The sequence below is a fragment of the Hyla sarda genome, chromosome 4, assembly GCF_029499605.1.
Source record: "Hyla sarda isolate aHylSar1 chromosome 4, aHylSar1.hap1, whole genome shotgun sequence".
In the NCBI taxonomy this organism is placed as follows: domain Eukaryota; kingdom Metazoa; phylum Chordata; class Amphibia; order Anura; family Hylidae; genus Hyla; species Hyla sarda.
This window is the reverse complement of record NC_079192.1, coordinates 168,716,532-168,732,285: the sequence shown is the minus strand read 5'-3', so window position 1 is coordinate 168,732,285 and position 15,754 is coordinate 168,716,532. Positions and strand designations below refer to the sequence as shown.

General features: G+C 43.3%; 1 long non-coding RNA gene across 1 annotated transcript; it reads right to left on the bottom strand.

The window, feature by feature from the left end:
• Positions 1 to 259: 259 nt before the first annotated feature.
• Positions 260 to 15,676, bottom strand: LOC130368682 (uncharacterized). Its single transcript, XR_008892534.1, has 3 exons — positions 15,578 to 15,676; positions 3,376 to 3,468; positions 260 to 851 (listed from the first exon to the last, which is right to left on the bottom strand). It is a non-coding gene; the product is annotated as an uncharacterized LOC130368682 (long non-coding RNA).
• Between the last annotated feature and the right edge of the window lie 78 nt (positions 15,677 to 15,754).

Sequence of the window (15,754 nt, the reverse complement as noted above, 5' to 3'; positions counted from 1 at the left end):
TTACATTGCCGCTCAGCCAATCATTGACAGCAGTGTCCCGCCTCAGCCAGTGATTGACATATTGGGCACCGACACCAGGAAGAAGAACATGGTGGACACCAGAGCAGGTGTCCACCATGCTCTGGTGCCCCTCAGTGTCCCCAGGCCCCCCTGCAGTTGTTCCCCCATGTAAATAGGTTATGTATTAAATTGTGTATTGTACCTTTAATAAATGTACCATGTGATTGTTACCCAGGAGGTACTAGTGACCAGCTGACCACAAAGGTGACCTATGGGCTCCCTGCTAGTCTCCCCCATATAAGCCCTGGGTGGAGCTAGCCTCTTTCTCTTTTAGCTCTGCTCTCTCTTTGAGCTCTGTCTCTCTTTGAGCTCTGCTCTCTCTTTGAGCTCTGCTCTTTTTGTGTGCTGAGCAGGGGCGGATCCAGAGTCTAGTCTCGGGAGGGGCACTATTAGAGAATTTCGTTTTGCTGGACAGAAAATAAGGTGTTTCTTAAAGAACTTACAATATTATTAAATGTATCCAGTATAATAATCAAATACACCAATTGCCACAGAATGGGAAAATGCTAAAGAAGTTTTTACAATTTAAAACTACAGCTCCCAGTATGACATAAGTAGTGGTGAGGGGATGCTGGGAGTTGTTGTTTCACCCATCATTACTGCAAAACTTACAAGTGACTACAGCTCTGATGGGACAATACACAATGATATCAGTGACTATAGGTGACGTCTTCTCTATAGTCTTTCCTTATCTAATTCAGATGGTACATACCGCCAGGTCCAGCTAAATGTTCTTGCTGAAGAACTTGATGCCCAGACGGCTCCTCACTATGTCAGCGGATTCTGAACCTCTATATGAAAACAAGTATTGTTATAAAACTGCCAAACATCCTATCCTTTGAATATAATTCTGACACACTGTACCCTCCGAATATACTAGGGTAAAAGGGTAAATCACTTTACCCTTTGAATAAAATACTGCCACACATTGTACCCACTGAATAATACTGCCACACATTGTACCCACTGAATATAATACTGCCACACATTGTACCCTCTGAATATAATACTGGCACACACTGTACCCTCTGAATATAATACTACCACACACTGTACCCACTGAATATAATACTGCCACACATTGTACCCACTGAATATAATACTGCCACACACTGTACCCACTGAATATAATACTGCCCACACACTGTACCCAATGAATATAATACTGCCACACATTGTACCCACTGATTATAATACTGCCACACACTGTACCCACTGAATATAATACTGCCCACACACTGTACCCAATGAATATAATACTGCCACACATCGTACCCACTGAATATAATACTGCCCACACACTGTACCAAATGAATATAATACTGCCACACATTGTACCCACTGAATAATACTGCCACACATTGTAACCACTGAATATAATACTGCCACACACTGTACCCACTGAATATAATACTGCCACACATTGTACCCACTGAATAATACTGCCACACACTGTACCCTCTCAATATACTACCACACTGTACCCATGAATATAATACTGCCACACACTGTACCCCTGAATATAATACTGCCACACACTGTACCCCTAAATATAATACTGCCACACACTATACCCCTGAATATAATACTACCACACACTTTACCTCTGAAAATAATACTGCCACACACTGTACCCCTGAATATTATACTGCCACACACTGTAACCTCAGAATATAATACTACAACACACTGTACACTCTAAATATCCCTCTGAATACAATACTGTGATGTATTGTGGCTAATGAAAACCGTACTACCCTAGAAATTCCTTATACTCTGTGCCCCTCATATATAGTAATAATGCCCCATCCTGTGCCTGCACATATAACTATGACCTGTCCTATTCCCCCTCATAATAATAATGCCCTCTGTCCTGTGCCCCTACCATATAATTCCCCCCTGTGCTGTGCCCCTCACTTATAATGCCCCTGCAATGTTCCCCTCACATAAAATGCCCCCGTCCTGCTCCCTCAGGGGGCATTTTAAGTAAGGGGCACATAACAGGGTGCATTATAAGTAAGGGGCACATAACAGGGCATTATAAGTAAAAGTACAGTACATTATATGTTAGCGGCTCAAGACAGGGGGGCATTATAAGTGAGGGCCTGTAATGCCCCCCTGTCATGTGCCCCTCACATTTAATGCCCCCCTGTCATGTGCCCCTCACATTTAATGCCCCCCTGTCATGTGCCCCTCACATTTAATGACCCTGCAATGTTCCCCTCACATATAATGCCCCCTGTCCTGCACCCTCAGGGGGCATTTTAAGTAAGGGGCACATAAAAGGGGGCTTTATAAAACAGATAATGCCCCCTGTCCTGCATTTTAAGTAAGGGGCACATAACATGGGGGAATAAGTGAGGGGCACATCACAGGGGGCATTAAATGTGAGGGGCACATGACAGGGGGGCATTAAATGTGAGGGGCACATGACAGGGGGGCATTATACGTGAGGAGCCCCCTGTCTTGGGCCGCTAACATATAATGTGCTTCGACTTATAATGCCCCGTTATGTTCTCCTCACATATAATGCCCCCTGTCCTGCACCCTCAGGGGGCATTTTAAGTAAGGGGCACATAAAAGGGGGCATTATAAATCAGAGCACATTATTTGTTAGCGGCACAAGACAGGGGGGAATTATAAGTGAAGGGCACATAACGGGCCCTGTCAGTCTGACGGAAGTGGCCATTCCAATGTCCCCCGCAGGAAGCCGCGGCCAACACATGGGATACATGGAGGAGGCATGTCGTCCGCCACTCCGTGAAGGGTTCAGCACACCCCCTTACAGCAGACTGCAGGGCCCTGTTCAGGAGATTGTAGGGGGTCCTAGCGCTCGGATGCCACGCAATCTAAAACTTATCCTCTGTCTCGGCGTCTAAATAGGCTGTAAATAAATGAAAAATAGATGTTGGCAGTAGTGGGATAGATAGAAAGATAGATATGAGATAGATATATAGATAGATATGAGAGAAATAGATGATAGATATGAGATAGATAGATAGATAGATATGAGAGATAGATAGATATGAGATAGATAGATATGATATAGATAGATAGACATGAGATAGATAGATAGATATGATATAGATAGATAGGAGATAGATAGACAGATAGATCAGTGTTCCCCAACCAGGGTGCCTCCAGCTGTTGTAAAACTACAACTCCCAGTATGCCCACAAAGCCAAATACAAGCTGGGATTTGTAGTTTTACTACAATTAGAGGCCTCTGCTGGGAAACACTGATAAGAGTCCCCCTTTACCTCTCACTGTCTCCTGACCCCCCCCCCCCCTCCTCCTCACCCCAAAGTTACTTACCATGAAGGGCAGCATCAAGGTGGGCAGGGGGGGTCTGGAGGCATTGGGTGGGTGTCCGGGCCTGTGTTGGAGGTGCAGGAAACTCAGCCCGGCCTGCAGGAAATACAGAGGAGTGAGAGGGGGAGGAGCTTATCTCTCTTTCCAGCCCCTGCACAGTGTAATGGCTGCAGACTGAATGATGCTGAGACCGAAGCATCCTCAGTACTGACAGGTAGCCTGCAGAGGATGGTGTCCCTGCGGTTCACACGCTGCAAATGCTGCAGGTGAGGGGACAGTGGAGCCGGGGCTGACAGCTCCCGCTCATCAATACTATAGTATCAGGAGGGGCAGCCATCTCGGGGGGGAGGAGGGGGGCAATTGCTCCGTTGCCCACTCCCCTGGATCCGCCACTGATGCTGAGGTCATGTCCAGTCAAGTCGTGCCTATAGTGTGTCCAGAGCAGAGGTGGCCTCAAGTCAAGTTCTGCAGCCACAAGTCCTGCAGCCTCAAGTCAAGTTCTGCAGCCACAAGTCAAGTCCTGCAGCCTCAAGTCAAGTGCAAATAAGCTGAAGTCACTGCCCTGTCAGTCAAGTAAAGTCTTCTGTCTACTCAGCATGGCTTGGCTAAATTCTCTTGTCTACTACAAGTCCCAGCAAAGCTGCGAGGTCTCTGTGTCACTGGTCACCTCCTTGGACCCTGGCTGTACTGCATAGACTGTAACAACTGTCTACCCTCAGTAAAGCTACCGTTGTCTGTAAACTGGCGTCGGTGTCTTCATTGCCCCCATGCCTAGCCCAGGATCCAGCGGTATACCTTCGGGTGGTTAAGGCTAAACCACGCCCTGGCGTCATGAACACAAGGGGTTAATACCATCTGCCCCTATGGTAACAACATCTGCCCTGCACCACACACCCTGCCGCCATACCACAGTAAGTACAGGGGTTATTTTGGCAACCTGGGCATGTTTTTGTTCTTTTTATTTAAATTTTTTTTAAGACCTTTTTCTTAAAACCCTTTTCAGGCTGTATGTTTCTACTTTGCATCTTCCCTGCATTTACTGTCTGTATGTTACCAAGAAGAGATGGTAGAGGGAGTAAAGTAACAACTGCATGCAGCCAGATGTTCAGGTGTAAGCTAATTATATATATATTTGGATGAGATATGAGAAATCCAGAGATAGTTGTACTTTGGTAAAATCTGTTTACGGGCCTGGATTTTTATGGAGTGACAAGCAGGTTGGTAGTGGGGTTTGTCATTCCATTCATGGCCAGTCCTTGTTCTCAGAATGGCTCAAGGCAACCCAGGTTTTGGAGGCTAGGCTCATTACTGGGCTTACAAAAGGTTTTCCACAGTGTGTCTCAGTGCATGAGGGAACTGAAACAGTTTGAAAGCCTGAGGTCTTCATCCACTTGTGGGACAGTTAAAGGGGTACTCCGGTGAAAAACTTTTTTTTAAATGAACTGGTGCCAGAAAGTTAAACAGATTTGTAAATTACTTCTATTAAAAAATCGTAATATTTTTGGTACTTTTTAGCAGCTGTATGCTACAGAGGAAATTCTTTTCTTTTTTAATTTATTTTTTGTGTTGTCCACAGTGCTCTCCACTGACACCTCTGTCCGTGTCAGGAACTGTCCAAAGCAGCCTAGGTTTGCTATGGGGATTTTCTCCTGCTCTGGACAGTTCCTGATACGAAAAATGCATAAAAGTTTTTCCCCTGCTATCCTATCAAAAGGCTTTCAGAGGCTACTTTTATAGAAGTTTACCTCTTGGTGAAAGATTTCTAACTGCTCGACATACCCAATGATATTTTGCCAAATTAACAGACTCTGAGAGGCACCATTGAACTGAGAGAAGTGGGATGGTTGCTTCAACAAATTGCCCACCATCTAGGCCTTTCTGACTTAAGATGTGTTATATAGCTAGTATGGTTGATGAATGACATATGTTCATCAAGTTGGGAGCAGTAGTTATGTGAGGGCACACACACTGCAAGCAGGCTCCAGACAGATCACCAGTAGAGAGGATTGGTTTATATGCCAACACGCACAAGTTGCTCCCACAGTTTTGTTGTCTGTCATCCATATACTTCATTACACACCTCTGTTGTAGGCTGAATCGCAGGCCACCTTCAAGATGAACTAGAAGGACCTGTTAGGGCATAATGGAAGAGGCAGTACAATAGAAGCACTACTTATATGTATCTGAGACATTTGGGAAATAGGGGATATTTCATAACATGGGCTAATGTTATAATTTGTTAACATAATAAAAGTAGCATCCTTGCTCTTTAAAGGAGTACTCCGGGATAGGAAAATTGCCCGTCATACTGCCAGCAGTAAAAAAATAAAGAGGTACATACCTTCCGTCGCTCCCTCAGTGCCTCCGATAACCGGCCCTTGATTGGCTGAGTGCAGTATGACTCGCCGACCACTGGCAACCAGGAAGAGGATAGCGGCGGAGACCGGAGCCGGTTACCGGAGGCACTGGGGGAGCGAAGGAAGGTATGTACCTCTTTATTTTTTAATAATCCTGTCTTTAGTAATGCTCGGATTGTTTATTGAAGAGATTAAAAACGAATTCTATTGTATATAAACACAGTGAGCTTACAGTATATAATGCAGCTATTAGCAATGCTATGGTTTGCTGAATGTCCCACTGACCACTAGGTACCAGACGCTTAATGCACCACTGAGACTGAGGGAACACGTGCTTAATGTTCCATTTATTACCAGGAACAAGAACAAAATGAAATGCCGAGCCCCAACGACCATGTAAAAAGTGTTCATGCACAACCTCACTGTATATAATGTACAGAAGGGACGTTCGGGTTGGAGTATAGAGATATGTACTATATAACATATATTGAACTATGCATTGTACATAGTTTTTTTTTTTGATATTTTGAATAAGTAAAAGGTTTCATAACATATGAAATACCAAAATACCCCTGTGACACGGATTCTTTTATGTGACATGTTTACGTCTCTTCATTATTGTCAATGGCCAGACATGTGTGATGTCCCAGTACAGGACATGGTCCTGCACTACACTTAGGCCCTGTCAGGTTGAGTCCCTCAGTGACCTGGGGCTCTCCTGCAGTGTCTCCCCTGCTGTTATTATAGTGTTATTTAATGTAATAGGATTATAGTCAGTATGTCAATATACAGTGGGGATCAAAAGTTTGGGCATCCCAGGTAAAAATTTGTATTAATGTGCATAAAGAAGCCAAGGAAAGATGGAAAAATCTCCAAAAGGCATCAAATTACAGATTAGACATTCTTATAATATGTCAAGAAAAGTTAGATTTTATTTCCATCATTTACACTTTCTAAATAACAGAAAACAAAAAAATGGCAACTGCAAAAGTTTGGCACCCTGCAGAATTTATAGCATGCACTGCCCCCTTTGCAAAGCTGAGACCTGCCAGTGTCATAGATTGTTCTCAATCATCTTCTGGGAAGACCAGGTGATGTCAATCTCAAAGGTTTTAAATGCCCAGACTCATCTGACCTTGCCCCAACAATCAGCAACATAGGTTCTTCTAAGCAATTGTCTAGAAATCTGAAACTGAAAATAGTTGACGCTCACAAAGCTGGAAAAGGCTATAAAAAGATAGCAAAACGTTTTCAGATGTCAATATTCTCTGTTGGGAATGTAATTAAGAAATGGCAGTCATCAGGAACAGTGGAAGTTAAAGCAAGATCTGGAAGACCAAGAAAAATATCAGACAGAACAGCTCGCAGGATTGTGAGAAAAACTATTCAAAACCCACGTTTGACTGCACAAACCCTCCAGAAAGATCTGGCAGACACTGGAGTTGTGGTACACTATTTCACTATAAAGAGATACTTGTACAAATATGGTCTTCATGGAAGAGTCATCAGAAGAAAACCTCTTCTACGTCCTCACCACAAAAATCAGCATTTGAACTTTGCAAAATGAACATATAGACAAGCCTGATGCATTTTGGTAACAAGTTCTGTGGACCGATGAGGTTCAAATTGAACTTTTTGGCCGGATTGAGCAAAGGTACGTTTGGAGCAGAAGGGGAACAGAATTTAATGAAAAGAACCTCTGTCCAACTGTTAAGCATGTGGGTGGATCAATCATGCTTTTGGGTTGTATTGCAGCCAGTGGCACAGGGAACATCTCACAAGTAGAAAGAATAATGGATTCAATAAAATTTCAGCACATTTTGGATGCTAACTTTATGCCATCTGTGAAAAAGCTGAAGTTTAAGAGAGGATGGCTTCTACAAATGGATAATGATCCTAAACACACCTCGAAATCCATGGGGGATTACATCAAGAGGCATAAACTGAAGGTTTTACCACGGCCTTCACAATCTCCTGACCTCAACATAATTGAAAATCTATGGATAGACTTTAAAAGAGCAGTGTGTGACAGACAGCCCAGAAATCTCAAAGAACTGGAAGACTTTTGTAAGGAAGAATGGGCAAAGATACCTCAAACAAGAATTGAAAGACTCTTGGCTGGCTACAAAAAGCGTTTACAAGCTGTAATACTTGCCAAAGGGGGCAGTACAAGATATTAACTCTGCAGGGTACCCAAACTTTTGCAGATGCCATTTTTTGGTTTTCTGTTATTTTGAAAGTGTAAATGATGGAAATAAAATCTAACTTTTGTTGACATATTATAAGAATGTCTAATCTGTAATGTGATGCCTTTTGGAGATTTTTCCATCTTTCCTTGGCTTCTTTATGCACATTAATACAAATTTTTACCTGAGGTGCCCAAACTTTTGATCCCCACTGTATAGTCAGTACAAAGGATGTTTGGAGGACTCCAGTGAATGTCTAAAGGACCTGTGAAATGTCACATGTTATGTTTATGTTATCACATGTTACCCAGAGGGCACCAGCTTTACACATAACCCGCAGCTTGACCAATGGGCTTTGGCTTAGCCCCCCTCTATATAAGGGAGCAGCCATTACAATTATCTCTCTTTTTCCCTTTTGCTCTTCAATCACTTTACTGAGACCAGCAAACACCAGATATCTCAGTGCTAGTGTCCAGTACCTGGAAGGCCTAAAATCTACAGTCATTCCAGTAAGTCTATGTCTGCTGTCACTATCTACAGTCAAGTCAAGCCTCAAGTCACATCTACAGTCTAGTCAAGCCTCAAGTCAATTATCTAAAGTCTATTACAAGCATAATTGGTTCCAGCATGCTGCAAGGTCCTTCTGTGTTTCTGGCCACCTCTCTGGGATTCTGGCCTAGCTGTGAAGATAATAACACATGTCTTAACTCAGTAAAGCCTCCGTTAAACCGTAACTTGGTTGTGGACTCTTCTTTCAATTGGAATAGCGGAGATACCGTTCGTGTGGTTCCGATACCCAAAAACCACTCTGGCATCACGAGCATTAGCAATTAACAACACCTTGCCCCTGGGGTTAATACTATCCTGCCCCAACCACCTACACCGCTACACCCCGTGGTCCCAACATCACCGTGGGTCACCACAATCTTGGCATGACAAACAGGATACAGGTGTGTGCCTTAACCACTTAACCACCAAGTCAAGTCACCGTTATCAAGATACAGTTGTGTGCCATATGCAATATGCCACCAGTCCTTCCCCACAGTCTGAACTGTGTCCAAGTGAAAAATCACATGCAGTTGCAAAAAAGTGTGCGCCACAAAAGTGTACAGGACTGTGTTAATGAAATGTGTCTTTACTGTGGCGCTGAAAAAGTAGGGGGGGGGGAGGTGAAGAAAACGTGAAAAAGTCTGCAAGAGTTAAACCAACTATGTGCAATGTTAGGATGGAGGCCAAGTTGCGCGCCAAAATGTCTGTCGTACCTGCAAGGGTTAATCCAATGGTCGAGAAGCGCGCAAAGGAGTCCCGCCAGAGCCAGCGTCCGGCCCTGGGTGTGGAGATCGAGATCATGTCGTAGTGTCCAGTCCGAAGTGGAACTTGAAAGGTCTGCCCTTTGTTGCCAGGGGGGTGGATGAAGAGAATGCACTGCTGATTCGCTTCCGGTCCCAGGCCTCACTGATGACGTCCTTCCGGCCGGTGGCCATCTTGTTGGAGACCGATATAAAAGGCCATGCGGAGCCCGACCTCTTCAGTCTACAGAAAGTTCTGGCAGAGAGCAGTAAAATGGCGTCACAGCGATCCACATGAACTAAGAGTCCCAAGATTGAGCCGGAGGATCAACATAGGGTGCACCGGAAGCATCAAGAGGGTCGTCGCCCGTGAGGCTGTCTCCTCACCATCGCAGCTGGGGTTCCTAGGCTGAGATCCCGACAGAGGAGTCCGATGTGAGTACTCCGGCTGAGGCCACTTTCTCTACTCCTTCCTCCCTTTCCAGCCCTGAACCAGTGGCTAAGGCCCAACAACCCCCAGCATGTCCCCGGTCACCACCGCTCCCTAAGGGGCTGTTCGTCGACAAGCCGGAGTTGATTCAATACATGCGGGAGCACCTACTTCCCTTGCCCGGGAAAAGGGATGCAGAGGTGGCCACCATCGTGGAGGAACTGAGGGCCCAAAGGCTACAAAGAAATGGGCCTAAGCAGTTTCCCTTTGAAGTGAGGCAGCAGCAACAAAAGGACACTAAACAACTAGCGGCCTTGTAAATCCGCATACTAGAGCAACCCCGACAGGGTGAGCCACCCCTGGAGTGCAGATGCGCCACCGTAGTGAAGTTTGACCGAGTACGGGGATTTGATACCCTCATGGACTGTGACCACGGGGGTATCCACCTAGTAAACAGGAGGGCTGTAAAGAGGGACTATCTCCCCCCTGAAAAGCATTCTCTAAAGAGCGGGGAAATTGTGGAATACACACCGGTGCAGAGTCTTCGAGGGGAATTGGCAGCCACTGTAGCCAGGCCCAGGAATCCTACCCAGATTCCATTTTCTTATTTTCCTTCTGAAGATTGGGACGTAGATCCATTTGGTTTTCTACCTCCCAGTGTCAAGGGAGCAGTCATCCAAGAGGAGTATCCAGATCCACCTGTGATGGATCCAAAGTTTCTACATCAAGGTTTCTTTACAGATGTGCCCAGGCCTACTCCTATGAGCGAGGAGGTTTGGCCTAACCAGCGGTCACCAACAAAAGTACCAAGGCCTACTCCGGCTGTCAAGGAGGTGTGGCCTAACCCACGGGTACCAACTCAAGTGCCTCGGCCTACTCCTGCAGTGGCGGAGGTTTGGCTGGATCAGCAGGCACCAATGAGTAACCCCTCAGTGGCACAAGCTGCTGCAGTACAAGTAGTGGTTACAGTCAGTCCAATAATTACTAATTCCTGTTTGTCCCATGTCTCATGGAACACCCACGTTGACCCCATGCAAGGGGCCCAGTGAGAGCAAGCTATCTAAGTGATTTGTGTACAGTGAATTAACCAGACTCGATCGCCAGACTAACTGACTGTCGTGCAGTAGCACACTTTTGTTGTTACAGCAACTTCAAGCATTGTGCTTGATTAGTAAGTATTGTGCCAGGCTTTAGCTTAGAGACTCCTTGGTAGAGGAAATTCACTATTTGCTTTACATAGGCACAAACAAGTCAGTAGGGGACCCTGACTTGAGCCACGTCCACAAACTCTTTAATGTAGACTACTGAGCAGTACATGAACTGTTATGTAAATACCTAAAGTAATATATTCGGTTCTATAAAAATGGTTACGGAGGTGCACTAAAATGTTATGGTCCTGTATTATGTTTGCTAAGGTCTAATAAAATGTAAATAAGTTATTGTACACCATGTCACTGTGTACAGTCTTTTCTGATGACTGGTTGTATCTCTACAGGAGTTTGTCCTGAGCCACTCAAGAAAAGCAACCCGCCACCCCACCACCAGCATCATATATCATAAACAGTAGTGTATTACACAAAATGTACACCTAAAAGTACATATAGTCATGTACACACAATGTACACGTATAAGTGATGCACACCTTAAGTCACATACAGTAGTACTGTAGCACTCAAAATTATACAGTCTACTTTAATGTCATATGTCAAATGTCTAATGTCATATGTTCTTGTGTTCGTGCACAGGATACTTTCCTGGCCAGAAGGTATTCCTGATACTAAGTAATTAATTCTAAGGTAACAGAAATGTCAAATGTTATCAACATGAAATGTCTAGCATAGAAATGTCTAGAATAAACTTAATATAGTGTTCTGGGGAGAAGTGTTTTAAATGCCAAGGGACCCCAGTAGCCAAGGCTCTGGGCAGAAAGCCGCAGGCAACCCAATCCGCAAATGTCTAGTATAAAGTATTAAGCCTAGTCATGAGTATAATGTTACATGCATAGTCAAAATGTCATGTTGTGTTTAATCTACTGTTTTGCATAGTCAAGTCATCAAATGCACAGTCAAAGAAGGTCCTTAAAGTAAAGTTATATGTATTGGTCCTAGTTATTATTAATCCTGTTCTCGGTTGAACACCAAAAATCAGAGCATGTATGGACAATATTACATAGACTTTTATGTTATCAGTTTTTACCAGAGGAAATTTGCAAGCCTGGAATGGACGTTTGTTTGCAAAAAATGCCTCAGGACTACATCCGGCCCCAGGGTCACCTCGACCCTCAACTCTAACAGAACCTGCGTCGAGGGCAACTTGTATTAAGAAGGGGGTTTGTGATGTCCCAGTACAGGACATGGTCCTGCACTACACTTAGGCCCTGTCAAGTTGAGTCCCTCAGTGACCTGGGGCTCTCCCGCAGTGTCTCCCCTGCTGTTATTATAGTGTTATTTAATGTCAGTATGTCAATGTATAGTCAGCATAAAGGACCTTTGGAGGACTCTAGTCTAAAGGACCTGTGAGATGTCACATGATATGTTTATGTTATCACATGTTACTCAGAGGGCACCAGCTTAACACATGACTCGCAGCTTGACCAATGGGCTTTGGCTCAGCCCCCCTTTATATAAGGGGGCAGCCATTGCAATTCTCTCTTTTGCCCCTTTTCTCTTCCATCACTTTACTGAGACCAGCAAACACCAGAGATCTCAGTGTTAGTGTCCAGCACCTAGAAGGCCTCAAATCTACAGTCATTCCAGTAAGTCAAGTCTATGTCTGCTGTCACTATCTACAGTCTAGTCAAGCCTTAAGTCAATTATCTAAAGTCTGTTACAAGTATAAAGAAATATAAGATTTGGGGGGCTCACACTATATATATAACTATATATATATCGAGGTTACTGTGTTCAAAAAGTCTGATCAATATAAAAATCATACCGATAAAAACAACAGATCACAGCGCAAAAAAATGAGCCCTCATAGCGGCCCGTATGTGGAAAAATAAAAAAGTTATAGGGGTCAGAAGATGACAATTTTAAATGTATACATTTTCCTGCATGTAGTTATGATTTCCTATATAAGTAGGGTACCATTTTAATTGTACGGACCTACAGAATAAAGATAAGGTGTCATTTTTACCGAAAAATGCACTGTGTAGAAATGGAAATCGCCAAAAGTTACAAAATGGCATTTTTTCTTCAATTTTGTCACACAATGATTTTTTTTCCCGCTTCGCCGTGGATATTTTGGTAAAATTACTAATGTCACTGCAAAGTAGAATTGGTGGTCCAAAAAATAAGCCATAATAGGGAATTTTAGGTGCAAAATTGAAAGCGTTACGATTTTTAGAAGGTGATGAGGAAAAAATGAAAATGCAAAAACGGAAAAACCCTGCGTCCTTAAGGGGTTAAATAGAAGTAATTTACAAATCTATTTAACTTTCTGGCACCAGTTGATAAAAAAAAAAAATAGTTTTCCACTGGAGTACCCCTTTAAAGTGGTATTCCAGGAATTTTTTTTTTATTTGACTATTCTACAGGGGCTGTAAAGTTAGTGTAGTTCATAATATACAGTGGGGATCAAAAATGTGGGCATCCAAGGTAAAAATTTGTATTAATGTGCATAAAGAAGCCAAGGAAAGATGGAAAAATCTCCAAAAGGCATCAAATTACAGATTAGACATTCTTATAATATGTCAACAAAAGTTAGATTTTATTTCCATCATTTACACTTTCAAAATAACAGAAAACAAAAAAATGGCGTCTGCAAAAGTTTGGGCACCCTGCAGAATTTATAGCATGCACTGCCCCCTTTGCAAAGCTGAGACCTGCCAGTGTCATGGATTGTTCTCAATCATTATCTGGAAAGACCAGGTGATGTCAATCTCAAAGGTTTTAAATGCCCAGACTCATCTGACCTTGCCCCAACAATCAGCACCATGGGTTCTTCTAAGCAGTTGTCTAGAAATCTGAAACTGAAAATAGTTGACGCTCACAAAGCTGGAGAAGGCTATAAGAAGATAGCAAAACATTTTCCGATGTCAATATCCTCTGTTCGGAATGTAATTAAGAAATGGCAGTCATCAGGAACAGTGGAAGTTAAAGCAAGATCAGGAGGACCAAGAAAAATATCAGACAGAACAGCTCGCAGGATTGTGGGAAAAACTTTTTAAAACCCACGTTTGACTGCACAATCCCTCCAGAAAGATCTGGCAGACACTGGAGTTGTGGTACACTATTTCACTATAAAGAGATACTTGTACAAATATGGTCTTCATGGAAGAGTCATCAGAAGAAAACCTCTTCTACGTCCTCACCACAAAAATCAGTGTTTGAACTTTGCAAATTAACATATAGACAAGCCTGATGCATTTTGCAAACAAGTTCTGTAGACCGATGAGGTTAAAATTGAACTTTTTGGCCAGAATGAGCAAAGGTACATTTGGAGAAGAAGGGGAACAGAATTTAATGAAAAGAACCTCTGTCCAACTGTTAAGCATGGGGGTGGATCAATCATGCTTTGGGGTTGTATTGCAGCCAGTGGCACAGGCAACATCTCACGAGTAGAAGGAAAAATTGATTCAATAAAATTTCAGCAAATTTTGGATGCTAACTTGATGCCATCTGTGAAAAAGCTGAAGTTAAAGAGAGAATGGCTTTTACAAATGGATAATGATACTAAACACACCTCGAAATCCACGGGGGATTACATAAAGAGGCGTAAACTGAAGGTTTTGCCATAGCCTTCACAATCTCCTGACCTCAACATAATTGAAAATCTATGGATAGACCTTAAAAGAGCAGTGCATGACAGACAGTCCAGAAATCTCAAAGAGCTGGAAGACTTTTGTAAGGAAGAATGGGCAAAATACCTAAAACAAGAATTGAAAGACTCTTGGCAGGCTACAAAAAGCGTTTACAAGCTGTGATACTTTCCAAAGGGGGCAGTACAAGATATTAACTCTGCAGGGTGCCCAAACTTTTGCAGACGCCATTTTTTTGTTTTCTGTTATTTTGAAATTGTAAATGATGGAAATAAAATCTAACTTTTGTTGACATATTATAAGAATGTCTAATCTGTAATTTGATGCCTTTTGGAGATTTTTCCATCTTTCCTTGGCTTCTTTATGCACATTAATACACATTTTTACCAGGGGTGCCCAAACTTTTGATCCCCACTGTAGTGTCTGTTACTGTGTGTGACGGATTCCTCACAATTCTTATGTGATTTTCACCCCAATATTTATTTTTCCCAGCTTGCAATGCGGCCGAGACCTGACTCACTGGTCAGCTGATGACAGGGAGCCTGTCTGCTTCAATGGGTGGAGCGATCACTTGGTGGGAGTGAGATCAATCTGCAACTAATGCAGCAGCTGTAGGCACCCTGATTGAAACCACAGGTTTTTTGAATGGATGCAGCTCATTTATGTTTCAATGGGTGGGGTGGCTGATGTGTGGGAGGGAGGAAAATGGAATTGTGGGATTTTTAGTAAAAAAAAAAAAAAAAAAAAAGTCAAACAGGAAATACAAGTTCACAAAAAGCTAGCCCCAGTGTTATGGTAATCTCACAACATAGCCATTTAGCCCCAAGACAAGCGCAGATCCTTCCTAAGAATGTCCATTACTGTCTGCCAGGTACGTACTAAATTCACCTTATGGTGGAAAACCCCTTTAAGGATAGGTCATCAGTTATGAAATGCTGGATGAGCCCTTGCCTATACACTGCAATTACCTCCAGGTGGCACTAGGGAGCATCTATACAGAATCGCAGGCTTGTGAGTAAATTCGATGCAAGTAATAGATAATATCTAGAGCACGCTCAGTCTGATACCTAAGAATGGGAAATCAATGAAAACATTTGCATATTTGTGTTTACTCCTGGTCAGAGTCTTTTCAACATTTAACAAACAGCTAGGATACAGCGCCCCCGGAAGGTCAACTCAAACACCTGTGAAGTATTCAGGGTCATGTTCACATTGTGCTGCACAGTCCACGCCTCTTGCCCGCACATACATCACCCGTTCTCCCCTGTTGTCTGCATAAGGGCAGAGACCTACAACGTACACGCAGGAGGCTGACCAGCAGGTGGCGCTCGTACTTTCCCACCCGTAACCTCGCTCTCTAT